This window comes from Convolutriloba macropyga, chromosome 2 (assembly GCF_964194025.1).
Source record: "Convolutriloba macropyga chromosome 2, txConMacr16.3, whole genome shotgun sequence".
Classification (NCBI taxonomy): Eukaryota; Metazoa; Xenacoelomorpha; order Acoela; family Convolutidae; genus Convolutriloba; species Convolutriloba macropyga.
The window spans coordinates 14,012,857-14,029,836 of record NC_134469.1 but is presented as its reverse complement, the minus strand read 5'-3'; positions in this window follow the sequence as shown (position 1 = coordinate 14,029,836).

Genomic DNA, 16,980 nt, shown 5'->3' with positions numbered 1-16,980 from the left:
TTTTATTGCATTTTTTAAGCTATCGATCCTTACTGGCCAACAAAACTTTTTTCAGATTTTGCAAATGATTCAATTATCAGATTCTAGAAACCAAAAAGTGGTTTCGAACTTTTTGATAATGCGAAACTAAGAAACATAAAACTTTTTTTAAATTAATTCTCGTTTTTCTCGATTTTTTTTGGTCAGCTGAACCTTTTTCGTCATTAAACCTCTATCGAGGCTTGTGCTTGAGTTAGCTATATTTAAATGTATCACAGTCAGCGTCAAGTTTAAAAGCTTCAATAGTCCGAGGAATCGTTTTTTGTTCAGTTCGTTTGAATATATATTAGTTTCTCAACTTTTGTGATTGTTCGTCTATTTTTGCTGGAATTTTTCAGTTGATCTTGTTGTTAGGTATAATTTCTTTAATTTATAATTCAATTCTTTAGTTTGCGACACTTTTTGGTAGGTAAGATTTTACTGTTTGACTCATAACTCACCCAACTCACTGTATCAACTGAATGGATTTTAAATATTTTTACGCATTTAATTACCCAACTCGTTAAATACAGTTAATGGCGAAAAACCAAAATAAAAAAAAATCGGATTAGGCGATAAAACCCTATCAATAAATCATAAACCAATAGTTTATCAAATTCCATTAGAGCAATTCCTAACTGACAAAAGCATTGAGCTTTTGTAGCTTTCAGTTTAAAAATGGAATTCAATATAGTTTAATAACCTAACTGAAACTCAGCACCAAATTAGAAGCTGATTTGATCAATACTTTTGTTTAAATTATCCTGAAAATTTTTTTTATTTGACAACTTGACCTTTCGCGTACTAATCTAAGAGTATGTCAAATTCACATCAAAACTGTTTAGGAGGCATAATTTCATGTTGTGAATGACGGTTCTCAGAAATTGACACCTCCAGTTTAACTCCCCCAGCCAGTTACTGCGCTCCCTCCCTTGACTCAAGCCCACTCCACTGCACACTCCACCGCTGTTTAAGTTATTCTATCTGTAATCCCATTCCACCTCACATAAGCATATCTACCATCCCTAAGCCATGTCTAGTTGAAGCAAACTACGCGCCATTCGTTTGAGAGCAGGCTGACGTTAGCCAAAAATTTTCCATAACGAGGCAAAAATTATTTCTCTAATTTTACAAATGCGGGTGACGGTTGATTTAGATATGGGAAGTTATTTTTGAGAAATTATTGCGATGATCACACACACTTTAAGATTGCTGTTTTGACTCCTCATTTAAAAAAATCGTTCAAGTTCAAATCACAAGAAAAATTTCAAGCAACAGTCTGAGAGGAAAAAAGTAAAAACATATTTGCGTTCTACTATTGTAGTTGCTTTTTTGAACATCTTATTTTAAGTCATGCTTCAAAATTTTTTGATATTTGACTTCCACGCAATGGCTTCAAATTTGAATATTTTTCTGCTTTGTCATACAACAAAACTCATATACTCAATCTAATACAGGCAATTTATGTACAATGCTTTGAAACTTATTTGCAGGTCATTTCATAAATGTCAAGTTGATTTCAGTTAGTACTCTTCGTTATTTACTGTTGTTCATATGTACGTATGCTGTTCAAATTTCCACAATGGGAATTATTATTTATTCACGGGGCTTAGTAGTTGCTAAGATCTTTCTCCTTCTTTTAGTTCTCGTGTACAGTTGCCCAATTTAATCCCACTCTTTTTGCCACTCGTTTCCACTCACACGTATAGCGAGCTAGGATTGGCAAGTTGATTCGCTACGCAACTGCCCAAGCTATTTTAAGATTATTAAACACGCAGAGCAAACCTCTTCCGATTAGTGAAAGTTAACTCGAAATAGAGAACACAAAATTGTTTGTGCATGGCATGGCGCAGTCAGCATCTCATAGGCGACCCCTTTAGGCATCGAACTTCTTTGGGAGAAGCCATGCAATTAATGTTAGCTCTTTTAGCAAAGAAGAGCATCACGCTCGTTACAGTACTTTGCCACCAACCAGAACAAGTTCAATTACCGCTTGAACTCATCTACGACAACACGATCCAGGGAGCTTCAGCACAATCGGAACGCAAGAGACTAGCCCGAAATGTGCAATTCAATATAAATTGAGAAAATTGATGTCGATTCGGGGGCATAAAAACGCCCTGATGGATTTGATAATAGGCTATTGTCTGTTTCCTATTGGCAACGGAATGGTGTTTAACTTCTAAGTATCACGTGTTTTAGCAATTTTGCTGAATTTTGCACTTTTTTCAATTTTTTGAAATGCTTGTCTTTTTTAATAGCCGCGTCTGCAATTCCAGGCGATTATTATTGCGCTCCTAATTTTTTAAATCGTCCAACAGGTTTTTGGTCCGCCTTACCCTGACTCTTGGAATTGATTTTTCCAATGACTTCAGTAACTTCTTCTGCTTTGCAGTTGGAATTCGTCTTCGTGACGTCATTTCAGCTTTTAGGTCATTCTCGTGTCTTACCTCATCAAAACAATGACTTATGAAGTCAATCATGGATTTTTAATTTTAATGAACAGTTACTAATAAAAGGTCAATAGTGTGCATATAATAAGTGCCGAACCTATATGGCCTAATTCCTGAGTAAGAGTCTTAAGAGTGATAGAGTATTACTGTCTATTAATTTTGGAAAAGCTCACTTAGAACTTTTTCTTTGTAGAGCAAAAGCGTCTCATAAAAAAGGAATCTCCAAATTTAACTAAAAAAATCTAGTAGTCTATTAAGAAGCTAATGGTCGATCTGATCTGTCAATCTTAGTTCTTTAGTTGTTTCAACTCATCGTAGGCCACAAACGTCTGTCGCGGCTATTTTTTGGCAATATGGTTGCTATGTTTGAAATTTTGTTCTCAGTTGCCAAGAGGAGCCTCTTCTAGGATTTGATTTTAGTTTTTGAATTTTTCAAGTGGAAACAGAATTGTTCTAAAAATTTACTGGGCGAAAATTCGCACTTTTGTTAAAACATTTTTAAAACTTTCTGAAACTTAAGGTTGTTTTCTGAATTCATCAATAATTATGAGCCAATAAAACTTTTAAGAGTTTTAGATTGTTTATTGGATAGCCTCTGGAGACAAAGAATTGGTTCCGAAAATATTGCTGTCAGAAATTTCAGCCACATCTCAATAAATTTTTCAGGTATTTTCAAATTTTTGAAATTTTATTGCATTTCTTAAGATATCGATCCTTACTGGCCAACAAAACTTTTTTCAGTTTTGCAAATGAGTCAATGATCAGATTCTAGAGAACAAAAAATGGTTTCGAACTTTAATAATGCGAAACTAAGAAACATAAAATTTTTTCTAAAGTAATTTTCGTCTTTGTCGATTTTTTTGGTCGGTTAAACATTTTTGGTCTTTAAACCTCTATCGAGGCTTGTGCTTGGGTTAGCTATTTTTAAATGTATAACAGTCAGTGTCGAGTTTAAAAGCTTTAATAGTCCGAGGAATCGTTTTTTGTTTAGTTCGTTTGAATATATATTAGTTTTTTAACTTTTGTGATTGTTTGTCTATTTTTGCTGGCATTTTTCAGTTGATCTGGTTGTAAGGTACAAAGTCTTTAAATTTTAATTCAATTCTTTGGATTGTGTTTCATAACTTCTCCTGCTATGTTCTTTAATCTGCTATACATTTTGGTAAGTACAATTTTCCTGTTTGGCTCGTAGCTTACCCAACTCACTGTATCAACTGAATGGTTTTGGAATTTTTTTAGATATTTAATTACCCAACCCGTTAAATAGAGCTAATGTCGAAAAGGCAAAATTGAAAAATAAATCAGAAAAACCGATAAAACCCGGTCAATAAATCATGATGCAAAAACTTATCAAATTTCATTAGAGCGATTGCTAACTGACATAAGCATTGATCTTTATATATTTCAGTTTAAAAATTGAATTCAATTTGATTTAGTAATCTAACTGAGACTCAGCACCAAACTAGAAGATGTTTTGAAGCTTAGCAAACAATTTTGTTTGTTTTCTATCTCTTCATTTTTCTTTTTCTCTTTATTCCCTAAAAGCGTCAAGCGCGATAAGCGTCAAACGGCTGCTATTTTCCGGCAATCTGCGGGCTGTGGTTTCTGTTGCAATCCCGAAAACCTTTAGGGGGTCAACTGTTAGTATGTTTTTGCAATGTGCGGGGTATGTCTTTATTTTGCAATTTTAATATTCCATCAACTCAGTTTTGTGAATTTCAAAAGAGTAGAGTCTAATGTCAGTGTCTTGTTCACATGAATGATTCGATCAATACTTTTTTTATCTTATTCTGAAAAAAAAATGTTTTTCATTTGACCACTGGAAATTTCGCTTACTAGTCTATGAGTATGTCAATTTAACATCAAACTTGTTTAGGAGGAATAAATTCATGTTGTGAATGACAGTTCTCAGAATTTGACGCCTCCAGGTTAAATCCCCCAGCCAGTTACTGCGCTCCCTCCCTTACTTCAAGCCTCCACAGCACACTCCACCACTGTCTACATTATTTTGTCTGTAACCACATTCCCCGTTGAACAAGCTAAATCTATCATCCCTAAACACTGGCTAGCTTTTGACGAAGCAAACTACGCGTCATTCGTTTGAGAGCAACCTGACGTTAGCCAATAATTTTCCATTACGAGGCAAAAAGTAGTTTCTTAAATTTACAAATGCGGATGACGTTTGATTTAGGTATGGGTAATTTTCTTTGAAAAAATCATACGATGATCAAAAACACCTTCAAATCGCTGTTTTTTCTCCGCATTTAAAAGAATTGTTCAAGTTCAAAGCACAAGAAAATTTTCAAGCAACACTTTCGAGAATTCTCAAAACTGTTGCTAGAAAATTTTCTTGTGGTTTGAACTTGAACATTTCTTTCAAATGCGGTGACAAAACAGCGACTTTAAAGTCTGTTAGATCATTGCAATGATTTTTGCAAAAACAACTGCCCATACCTAAATCAAATGTCATTCGCAATTGTGGAATTAAGGAACTGCTTTTTGCCTCGCAATTTAAACAGGTATCTAACGTCGGGCTTCACTCAAACGAATGACGAGCAGTCTGCGTTGTCAATAGCTAGTCAGGGCTTAGGGGGGTAGATTTAGCCCATTTGAGGAGGATTATGGTTACAGATAGTGAAGACGAGTGGCGAAAACAGAGGTTAAATTGGGCAATTCTACACGAAAAGCAAAACAAAGAGAATGACCTTAGATAATAATAAGACTTGTGAATAAATGACATTTCCCAATGCAGTAACTTGAACAACAGACAAATATGTGAACATTAAAAAAAGGTTACTACTAGAAAAAAACTGATATCTAAGAAATTACCTTCAATTAAAATTAATTATATAAATTGTACAGCTGCTCAAGATTGAATATATGAGTTATCGTGTATGAGATTCCCCCTATTTAACAAAATTGAAAATGCAAAATTGAAAATTTATTAACAACATTGATAACATTTCAACTAAAATAAGATAGCTGGTTTTGAATAGCTAGTGATAATAGTAAGTGTTTGATAGTTTCATGCGGTTCGAAAATCTAAGTTCAGTCTTCTGAAAACTCTTCTTCATCGAAGTCCGTATCATTATCAGGGCTGTGATTTTTTGGGGCAAAATCTCTGGTAGACTCTTCCTGCAATCGAGAAACAAAAATTTTCGGAAATGGTTCTAACTGCGATGATAAGTCCATAATAGATGGTATTACGCGGGGTTGACGAGATTCAACTTCTTCTGCCTTTTTCTTTTGTCTAGGATTTATCCAACTTGGGGGACAGGAGTTCGCTGACTCTCCTCAGGAAACATCAGTGTCAAATCCATAAAATTTCAGGTTTAACTGGAATCGTTTCCCGGGTCTAGAAAAAATTTGTTGGTGTGACTCTTGAAGTGCAGGAGTAGCGGGAAGAATGAGTTCTGTAGGACTTTTCGATGAAGTCAGACCAGCGGTTAAACATTTTCAGTATTTAACTCTTGAGGTAGGAGATTAGATGCTGCTTTTGGCCCACACATCCGCATCGTATGTGCAATATGCGAGCGGGTCGAAGAAATGGCACTAGTAGTGCCTCTTTTTCGGTGCACCGTCTTCTTTTCTTCTTTTATAATCCACAATGACTCTATTGTATGAGAAGCAATTATCGGCTTCCTTAGTTTTGTCGATCAGTCGAGGGCCACGTCTTTCAAAATAACCGCAGAGATTGGTTGCCTGTTCTTCGCGATTCCCGATAGCAATACAAATATTGTGAATAGTTACGTTGAGTTTTCTTGGTTTGCAAACTACTGAAGTGCACTTGCCGACCTTGAGTCCAACAGAGCCAGGAGTCATGACTTCAAAAAAAACTATCATAGTTGATGTTGGACCTCTTTTTGAGGTGTCGTTTAAATGCCAGATAAATCCTAGATAAAAGAAAAGGGCAGAAGAAGTTGAATATCATCAAACCAGCCTACTACCATCTATTATGGACTTATCATCGAAGTTGGAACCCATTCCAAACATTTTTTCCCCGATTGCAGGAATAGTCTATCCAAGGTTTTGCCCCAAAAATCACAGCCCTGATAATGATGGGGGTTTCGATGAAGAAGAGCGTTCACAAGACTGAACTTAGATTTTTGAACCGCATGAAACAATCAAGCACTTACTAATGTCACTAGCTATTCAAAACCAGCACATTTATTTTAGTTGTTACGTAACCGGTGAAAAATTGTTAAAGTGTCATCAATGTTGTTATTAAAGTAAATATTCAATTCTGCACTTTCAATTTTGTTAAAAAAGGGGAATCTCATACACGATAACTCATATATTCAATCTTGAGCAGCAGTAAATTTTATATAATTAATTTTAATTGAAGGTAATTTCTTAGACATCAAGTTTTTTCTAGTAGTAACCTTTTTTTGTTGTTCACATGTTTGTCTGCTGTTCAAGTTACCGCTTTGGGAAATGTTATTTATCCACAAGTCTTATTAGTATCTAAGGTCATTCTCTTTGTTTTGCTTTTTAAGTAGAGTTGCCCAATTTAATCTCTGTTTTCGCCACTCGTCTTCACTATCTATAAGCATAATCCTTCTCAAATATGCTAGGTCTATCACCGCTAAGCCCTGACTAGCTATTGACGAAGCAGACTGCTCGTCATTCGTTTGAGTGAAGCCCGAAGTTAGCTACCTGTTTTCCATTGAGAGGCAAAAACAGTTTCTTAATTCCACAATTTCGAGTGACATTTGATTTAGGTATGGGCAGTTATTTTTGCAAAAATCGTTGCAATGATCTAACAGACTTTAAAATTGCTGTTTTGTCTCCGCATTTAACAGAATTGTTCAAGTTCAAATACAAGAAATTTTTCAAGCAACAGTTTTGAGAGGAAAAAAAACCAAACTAATTTTTGCGGTCTACATTTGTGGATGTTTTTTGAATAGTTCCAGGTTATTTTATGATTATTTTAAGGTTATTTTAACATTTTTGTATTTAAATTCCACGCAATGGCTTCAACTTTAAGCATTTTTGGCTTTGTCATACAAGAAAATTGATATATTCAATCAAGTACAGGAGAATTTATATACGATGCACTTAATTTTTTTGAGGACATTTCTTAAATGTCAAATTGATTTCAGTTGGTACCCTTCATTTTTTTGTTTTTCACATGTATTTATGTTGTTCAAGTTTCAGCAAGGGCAAATCCTGTTAATTCACAAGTCTTAGTTGTTGCTCATATTTTTCCTTTTAGTCTTGTGTACAGTCGCCCAAATTAATCCCAACTTTTTGCCACTCATTTTCACTAACACATACAACTAGCTAGAAATGGCAAGTTGATTCAATACTTGGATGCCCAAGCCATTTTTAGCTCATTAAACACGCAGAGCAAACCTCATATTAAATCTGAAAGCAACCTCCAGCCTCGAAATACAGGACACAATTTTGTTTTTTTTACGGCATGGCGAGGTCAGCATCTCATAAGTGGACCCCTTTAGGCATCAAATTTTTTTGAGAGAAGCCCTGCATAAAACCACCTCTCACTTTGGATAAATGGTTGACTCAATTGAAGTTAGCTCTTCTAGCAAAGGAGAACATCATACTGGATTTACTACTTGAACCCCAACCAGAAAAAGTTCAATTGCCACTTGAACTCATCTACGACAAAACTATGGACGGAGATTCAGCACAATTGGAATGCAAGAGACTAGCCCGAAATGTGCAATTCAATATAAATTGGGAATATCGATGTCAACAATAATCAGAGATCGGGATCCCGTGCGGTATAAAAACCCTTGAATCAAGCGGATTGATAGACTGTATCGAAGATATATCACATGATAGGAACCGAAGGGAGAAAAATTGTTAGTAGCTGTAACCTGCATTTCATGATGGGAGTACTTACGACGCAACAAGGAAAAATTGAGTGAATCGCGAATTGTTTTTTGAAAACTGAAAGAGTTTTCGGGAAAATTGTGAGTTGTCCAGTCAAGAAGATACTTTGATAAGGGACCTATTCATAGCAAACATGCGGGACAAAGAAGTCCAAGGGCAGCATCTAAGAGAAACTGTTGACACCGGCCACGTTCTTCGATCAGCCATAAACGTGGAGCTCTGAGCGGGGAACTGGTTACAATTTTCTAACAGCCAATCCGTTTTGCAACTGAATGTCATAACGATTCAGCCTCAGTTTTGCAGGACCAATACACGACCAAATTTTCAACGAAAAACCCGAGCTGTAATTCAGAACTGTCAAAGATGCGGCCTACCTTGGTCTTCGAAATACAAGAATATATATATATATATATATATATATATATTTATATATATATATATATATATATATATATATATATATATATATATCGTGAAGGCAATACTTGCAAATAATTTGGTTTGCTGAACCACTTTGCTCGGCTCTGTCGGAAAAAAATCTAACACACGTAGAAACACACGCTCTAATGTCAATGCAACCAACCGATAATTCTGATATTTCATCTCCAACTGACAATGTATTCAACGCTATTATTAAATGTAGTTACATTCTTGATTGCGAATCTGAATATGACAGACAGCTCAGTTGGCAACTTTCAAGCACCACAAGTACATCTTTCCAATTGTAACCCAGAATTACAACACTCAAGATGAGCAATACAAATGTGGGCCTCCTTATTGATTCAGGAAGTGTTTGTAGCATTCTAAATGAGTCATTAGCTACTGAAAAATCAAAAATTCCTAAATCGCACGATGGCTAACAACAGCACCAGCCAAAAAAGACTTAGAAACTTTTGCAATGAACTAATCCCTTTGATTGAAATCACACTAATTCCAGTAGCACATAACGACAGACGTATCCAGGAACCGAACTTTGTAGCATCTTAAAATTGTCTAAAACCTCTAATTGGTAGTGATTTTTTGACGCAATTGGCATCTCTGTCACCCAAACTCTAAACTTCACCGACGGTAGTATTGTAAACAACATCACGACACAAACGTCATTCTAACCTCAAATAGCAAAGCAATTGCCACGAATAACCCCCTTTTTTGACCGTTCACAAACACCGTTTATCAAATCAGACTTTTTCAGACAATTTTATCCTAATCATCAAAAAACGCAACGAACTCCCACTAGTTTACAAGAAATAGTCAGAAAGAAATTAAATTAAAATTAAAGAGAATCAATATTTTTTATCGCCCATAGTCACAACAGTAAAACATGATCAAATTATAGAATAAGCAATCGATATTAAATAAATGCATCAACAGAAATAAATATCACATTCCCAAAAACGACAAATTAGTAGATTCGATATCACAAATATTTATAAATCATCAGACCAATCCTCACAACATTTTTTTTCCACCATCAACCTAAAATACGCATACAGCCAACTAAATCTCCTTCACTTTAATACAACAGAACACTCTAACTTCAGTTCTGTGAGTGTTGGTATGACGAGCAATTACAGATTGAAAACCAGTTTTTAGGGACTCTCTGATATGGCCGCCGAGTTCAAAAAGGCCATGAATTCTAATCTTATAGGTCTCGAAAACATTTTTATTTTCCGAATGATATTCTGATTTTAAGTGAAGATTCTGAAGTTGAACTTTTTGAAATATTTACAAACTGTCTTACAAAAACTGATACAGATAATCTTTGTTTTAAATTACTAAAGTGCCGATTTGCAAAGTCAGAAAACTGTTGGCTTGGATATAATATAACTCGGTCAGATATCTTGCCCCTCGAATCCATAACATCAGCCATTTTTGTAGTCAATTAAACCCCAAAACAGTCGCTTATCATAAGGGGTTGATCGTATATTTTTGTCAACTGAAAATAGAACATCTTTAGGGTGCAAAAAGGGTTTATTTGCTTACATATATTGAAAACTATCTCAACCACCAAAAAGTCTAGCAGCCTATGACGAGGAAATTTTAGCTGCAACATAATCAAATTTTATATCTGATGCACACACACTACAGAACACTAAAACCTCTTGCGCCAATCATTAAAATAAAATCTTTTTAGAGCATGTGTTCGCAGAGAAAAACACCACTGTAAATTCACCCAAAGAAAATTCTGCTTTCTTAAAACTGGTCATGCACTACCTGTACACTTATCACAACTACCAGATTAATCAAATTTAATTCCTTTCAATCGGAAAAAATTTCGAACACTGGTTTTTCGCTTGCCTCAAAAGAAAACAAAACCCGCCGAGCGGAACACTACCTTCAATTTAAAATCATTTAACACTTCCAATTTGAATACTATTTTACGCATCGCGCTTACCCTTAAACCAAAATGCCAATTCACACGCAGATAAAAATGCAAGAACAAAGTATTGTGTCTGCAGAAAAGTATTTCAACGCTACATTCCGCGCCACAAAAAGAATTGTTATCGTCTCTCGCTTCTCGCTTTTCATAATGCACCACAATTTAACAAATATAACAGTGCTTTACTGAAGAATTGTTTTTCATATTTGTGCTAACAACTCAAATACCTCTAAAAATTCATCTGCTAAATTAGCAATTAACAAAAAAGTGCCATTTGCCCGTAACGACTTTGACAAAAAGTTGTTCTTTGTCTCATTACCCAATAACGCGGCCTAACTAGAAAACTCAATCCTCAGGTCCACACCTAATGGCCAGATCTCCATGTCAGCAGTGGTTGTATCTGCCTCGATGAGAAAATTGCCATTCCCCATGCAATCAAGGACGCTCTTATCGAAAAATTACACACAAGCCAACCGGGCAGCTGCGGAATGGTCTCGAATGGCTCTGCGTTGTTGATGGCCATACAGGAACCGCGATTAACAAGTTTGCTCAATTGAGTGCAAACCTTGCACCACGAATGGTAAAAATCCTAAATGTACTTTACCGCTAATCAAATTGAACAACCTGAACAACTTATAGTCCCCAATTAGGAAACACAATTGGACTTTGCATGCCCATTGAATAAAGAAAAAGAGCATGAAATTTATGTGTAAACACGAATAGACTAATTTCCCAAATATTCTTCAGTCAAATTTTTTGATAGTGCAAATGCATCAAGTATATTAGTTGTTTTTAAGATTTATGAAAAATTTTTTGGTGTTCCAAGATCTCTTGGAACTGACGAGGCTCGTCTTCTTATTGGTAACCAACAAAAAACTTGTAAATTATTAGTATAAACCTAATTCCAGCACCTGCAATTGATCATCGTGCTATTGGTCTCATTACTACAATTAAACAACGAATTGCATGTTTAAAAGTAGCACATAAATATACAAAATTCTTTAACATGAAATCAGCGCTTAAATTCATAACAAAACAGCAAATGTAAAAAGAACAAAGATCTCTCCAATTGAATCCCATTTTGATCGTCGTGCCATTATTTTGCTAAGCAATATTAGTAAATTGCCTAAATATACTGATTTAAGTTATGAAAAAATAATGAAATACTAGTTAGATGAAGAAGTAGTTACAACTAATTAATTTCTACCAGAGGAAAACTGCATAACCTACCAAAGCAACGAGGATGTTAAGAAGAATAATTCTACGTCTACACGCGAAGAATTTGGGAACAATCTTCAACGAATGTTGAAAGTCGCTTTCAGAATTCAGAGAAAAATTTAGGGCAGAACTTCTGAAAAAGAAAGCAGTCGATCTGAAGCTGGCATTTAAACGACACACTTGAAAAGAGGTCCAACATAAACTATGATAGTTTGTTTTGAAGTCATGGCTCCTGGCTCTGCTGGAACCAAGGTCGGCAAGTGCGATTCAGTAGTTTGCAAACCAAAAAAACTCAACGTAACTATTCACAATATTTGTATTGCTATCGGGAATCGCGAAGAACAGGCAACCAATCTCTGCGGTTATTTCGAAAGACGTGGCCCTTGACTGATCGACAAAACTAAGGAAGCCGATAATTGCTTCTCATACAAGAGAGTTATTGTGGATTATAAAAGAAAAAAAGAAGACGGTCAACCAAAAAAGAGGGACCACTAGTGCCATTTCTTCGACCCGCTCGCATATTGCACATACGATGCGGATGTGTGGGCCAAAAGCACCATCTAATCTTGCACTTCATGATTTAAATAATGAAAATGTTTAACCGCTTTTCTCAGCTCATCGAAAAATCCTACAGAAACCATCCTTCCCGCTACTCCTGCACTTCAAGAGTCACACCAACAAATTTTTTCTAGACCAGGGAAACGATTCCGACTAAGCCTGAAGTTTTATGGATTTAACACTGATGTTTCTTGAGGAGAGTCAGCAAACTCCTGTCTCCCAATTTGGATAGATCCTAGACGAAAAAAGAGGGCAGAAAAAGTTGAATATTATCAACCCAGCGTCATACCATCTATAATGGACTTATCATCGCAGTTGGAACCAATTCCGAACATTTTTGTTTCTCGATTGCAGGAAGAGTCTACCAGAAATTTTGCCCCAAAAAATCACAGCCCCGATAATGATACCGACTTCGATGAAGAAGAGTTTTCAGAAGACTGAACTTAGATTTTTGAACCGCATGAAACTATCAAACACTTACTATTATCACTAGCTATTCAAAACCAGCTATCTTATTTTAGTTGAAATGTTATCAATGTTGTTAATAAATTTTCAATTTTGTACTTTCAATTTTGTTAAAAAGGGGGAATCTCATACACGATAACTCATATATTCAATCTTGAGCAGCTGTAAAATTTATATAATTAATTTTAATTGAAGGTAATTTCTTAGATATCAGTTTTTTTCTAGTAGTAACCTTTTTTTGTTGTTCACATATTTGTCTGCTGTTCAAGTTACTGCATTGGGAAATGTTATTTATTCACAAGTCTTATTAGTATCTAAGGTCATTCTCTTTGTTTTGCTTTTCGTGTAGAGTTGCCCAATTTAACCTCTGTTTTAGCCACTCGTCTTCACTATCTTTAACCATAACCCTCCTCAAATGGGCTAAATCTACCCCCCTAAGCCCTGACTAGCTATTGACGACGCAGACTGCTCGTCATTCGTTTGAGTGAAGCCCGACGTTAGATACCTGTTTAAATTGCGAGGCAAAAAGCAGTTCCTTAATTCCACAAATGCGAATGACATTTGATTTAGGTATGGGCAGTTGTTTTCGCAAAAATCATTGCAATGATCACACAAACTTTAAAATTGCTGTTTTGTCTCCTCATTTAAAAGAATTGTTCGAGTTCAAAACACAAGAATATTTTCAAGCGACAGTTTTGAGAACAAAAAGACCAAATTAATTTTTGCGGTCTACTTTTGTGGATGCTTTTTTTTAATACTTTAAATTTAATTTAAAAAGTAATTCGTTAATTTTTTTGATATTTGAGTTCCACGCAATGATTTCAATATTTGGCATTTTTGGCTTTGTCTTAGAGGAAAGCTGATATTTTCATTCTGGTTCAGGAAAATTTATATACAATGCACTTAAATTTTTTAGCTCATTTCTTAAATTCCAAGTTGATTTCAGTTAGTACCCTTCAATATTTACTGTTGTTCACATGTACTTATGCTCTTCAATTTTTGGCAAGGGCAATTACTGTTCTATCACGAGTCTTAGTATTTGCTAAGATCATTCTTTATCGTTAAATTCTTGGGTACAGTTGCCCAATTTAATCCAATTTTTTGCCACTCATTTTCGAGAGCGAGCTAGGATTGGCAAGTTGATTCAATACGCGAATGCCTAAGCCTGATTTTGGCTTATTGAACATGCAGAGCAAACCTCTTATTATATGTGAAAGCTAACTCCAGCCTCGAAATACAGTACACAAATTTGTTTTTGTACGGCATGGCGAGGTCAGCATCTCATAAGCGGACCCCTTTAGGCATCGAGTTCTTTTGATAGAAGCCATGCACGGAACTACCTCTCACGTTGAATAAATGGCGGACTCATTTGAAAATAGCTCTTCAAGCAAAGGGGAACGTCATACTGTATTTACTATTTGGTCCCCAACCAGAACAAGTTCAATTGTCACTTGAACTCATCTACGACAAAAATATTGAGGGTGCTTCAGGACAAGTTCACGTAGATTTCAGTTACGGAAATTTTTATTATTATTGGTTTAAGCACCATTTAAAATCTAAACAGTGCAGGAAAATTAAAAAAGATAAGTTTTAAGTTTTTGCCTGAATAAAATTTCAGATGCTATAATTTTCAAATCCTTCAAATCCAATGAGAGTTTATTACACTCAACAGCGATAGCATGCGAGAATGAACGTCTTCCAAAATTAGAGCTCAATTTGGAACAAATAAATTGTAAAATTATTGAGACCTTGTAACAATCGTGTTTCGTTAAATTGGTTCCGATAAATATATTGGGAGTTTGCCAGGCTGATGTACAAAGGGATGCGCATACAATAGGATTCTGAACACAATGCGTTGCGTAATTGATAACCAGTGTAGCCGCTTCGGGTACAATGAGGTTGGTGTTGAAGGTGACAATCGATGAAGTTCATTATTCGCTGAAGTTTTGCTTATAAACTGTTTGGCCGACCATATTAAAGAGAATTACAGTAGTCAACAAGTGATAACACTCAAACGCTAATTAATTTAATTACGACTGATGTTTTAACTTGATCACGAATTAACCACACTTTATGGAGATAATAAAATCAGTTCGAACAAACGAAGTTTTCCTTTCGTTGCAGGTTAAGTTAACAATCAATATAACAAACTACCTTAGTTGTTCAGTGTAGTCACCATCCACCGGCGGACGTAAAAGACCAAGTGTAACATTTTTACATTTCCAAAAAATCATATACTCACTCTTATCTGCATTCAATTTCAGTTTTGCATTGCTGAACCAACGTTGAATTGAGGTCAATATATCACCAAACATGCATTGAATGAGGGTCGAACCTATTACAAAATGAAAAACGGTATCATCTTTGTAAAAATGACATTTTTGCCCAGTTCTTTGAGCTGATCTTCTAAAGGCAGCATGTCACAGAAAAAAGTAAAGAACCAAGAACCGACCCTTGTGGCACATCCGTCTTAACTTTTACATCACCAGAAAAACATCCATTTATAATACCTTGTTGCGAACGGTGCGAAAGATAATTCTTAATAAACAGTAACACCACCGATTGCAAACCCATCCTTTTTGCTAAAATCTTGAATGAAAATTGATGATCAATAATATATAACGCTGCTGACTAGTCTAACCCAAATACATCAGGGAGTGCGACTCGTCTAGATAGCAATAAAGATCATTAAAGACTTTTTGCGAAGCCGTTTCCGTTGAATGCGAGCAACAAAAAGCACTCATAAGATTATTGGATTCCAGATAGAATTTAATTTGCTGCTCAAAAACAACGCTTTCAATAACTTTCGACAGGAATCTTAGGTTTGTCACAGGGCGATAACTCGACAACAACTCAAAGTTAGGCTTCTTTATGAGCGGCCTGAGGATTCCTTGAATTGATTTGGGAAGTGTCCAGTCTGGAGAGTTAAATTAGTTAACGCAATAAAATAGTCAGGAGAATTTGTCAAAAACAATTTTACATAACCTCGTTGGTATCATATCATTCGGTGCCGTATTGTTCGCAATTTTTGGTAGAAGTAATTGCCATTTGCACATTGTAAAACTTGACAATTGTCCAGGGTCGTTTTATGTGAATCAATCAATTCTAGACCATTCGTTGGAGGTAGTGAAATTAATGCTGCTTCTATTTTCTTAACAAAGAAGGCATTAAACTTATTTGCTAGACATTCAGGCTCCCCTAGTGACTGCGACAGGACAAAATTTTTTTTCCTAAAACTTGCTGCAGCATAGAATACCTAACACGCTTAATTTGACTAGCGACACATTTTGCGAGGTATTCAGTTTTCTTTTTGGTAAAAAACTCAAAATACTCCAAAACTGCATTAGGAAACCAGCTTTTGGCCCGGGAATTACCATTCTTTCGCAAAAGCTTTCTCAAACTTTCTTCTCGACCTCTTCATCGTATTTAGCTCATAGTCAGGGAGAAGGCACGTATGATTTCTAATATATTTAGTTTTCAGCGGATGGTTTTTATCAACATAGCTGATTTCGTTCATTAAAAAAATGTTCCAAACATTTTCAGGATTATCTCTGTCGATGAGAGCAACATGGCTTTCTTTAAACGCTATCACGTCAAGAATTCGCCATTTTTTGCACGAGATCTTCTTTACAGCTAAATTGTCGTGCTTTTGCAGAAAGTCATAGTGCACAACTCCATGATCAGAGTTTGTAATGAAACTTACAAGATGTTCTGATACTTCAACCTCCTCAGATTTAATAATCTGGTCTAAAATTCCAACTTTTTTTTGAGTAGGCACGGTAACTTTCTAATGCAAACCAAATTCATCCTATCATGAAATCCATTTTCTTGACGCATCATTTGATAGCAGCATATAAATATTGATATTGCCTACAATAATTAAGTTTTTGAGCAACAGCTTTTTCTCATAAATAAACGATGTTAACTCGTTTATAAAGACACGTACATTAATATTTGGTCAACGGCTTATACAAACCAAAAGATACACTGACTTGTCCAGCGTAAGCTCAAGTAAAGCCACCTCTGCGTTTA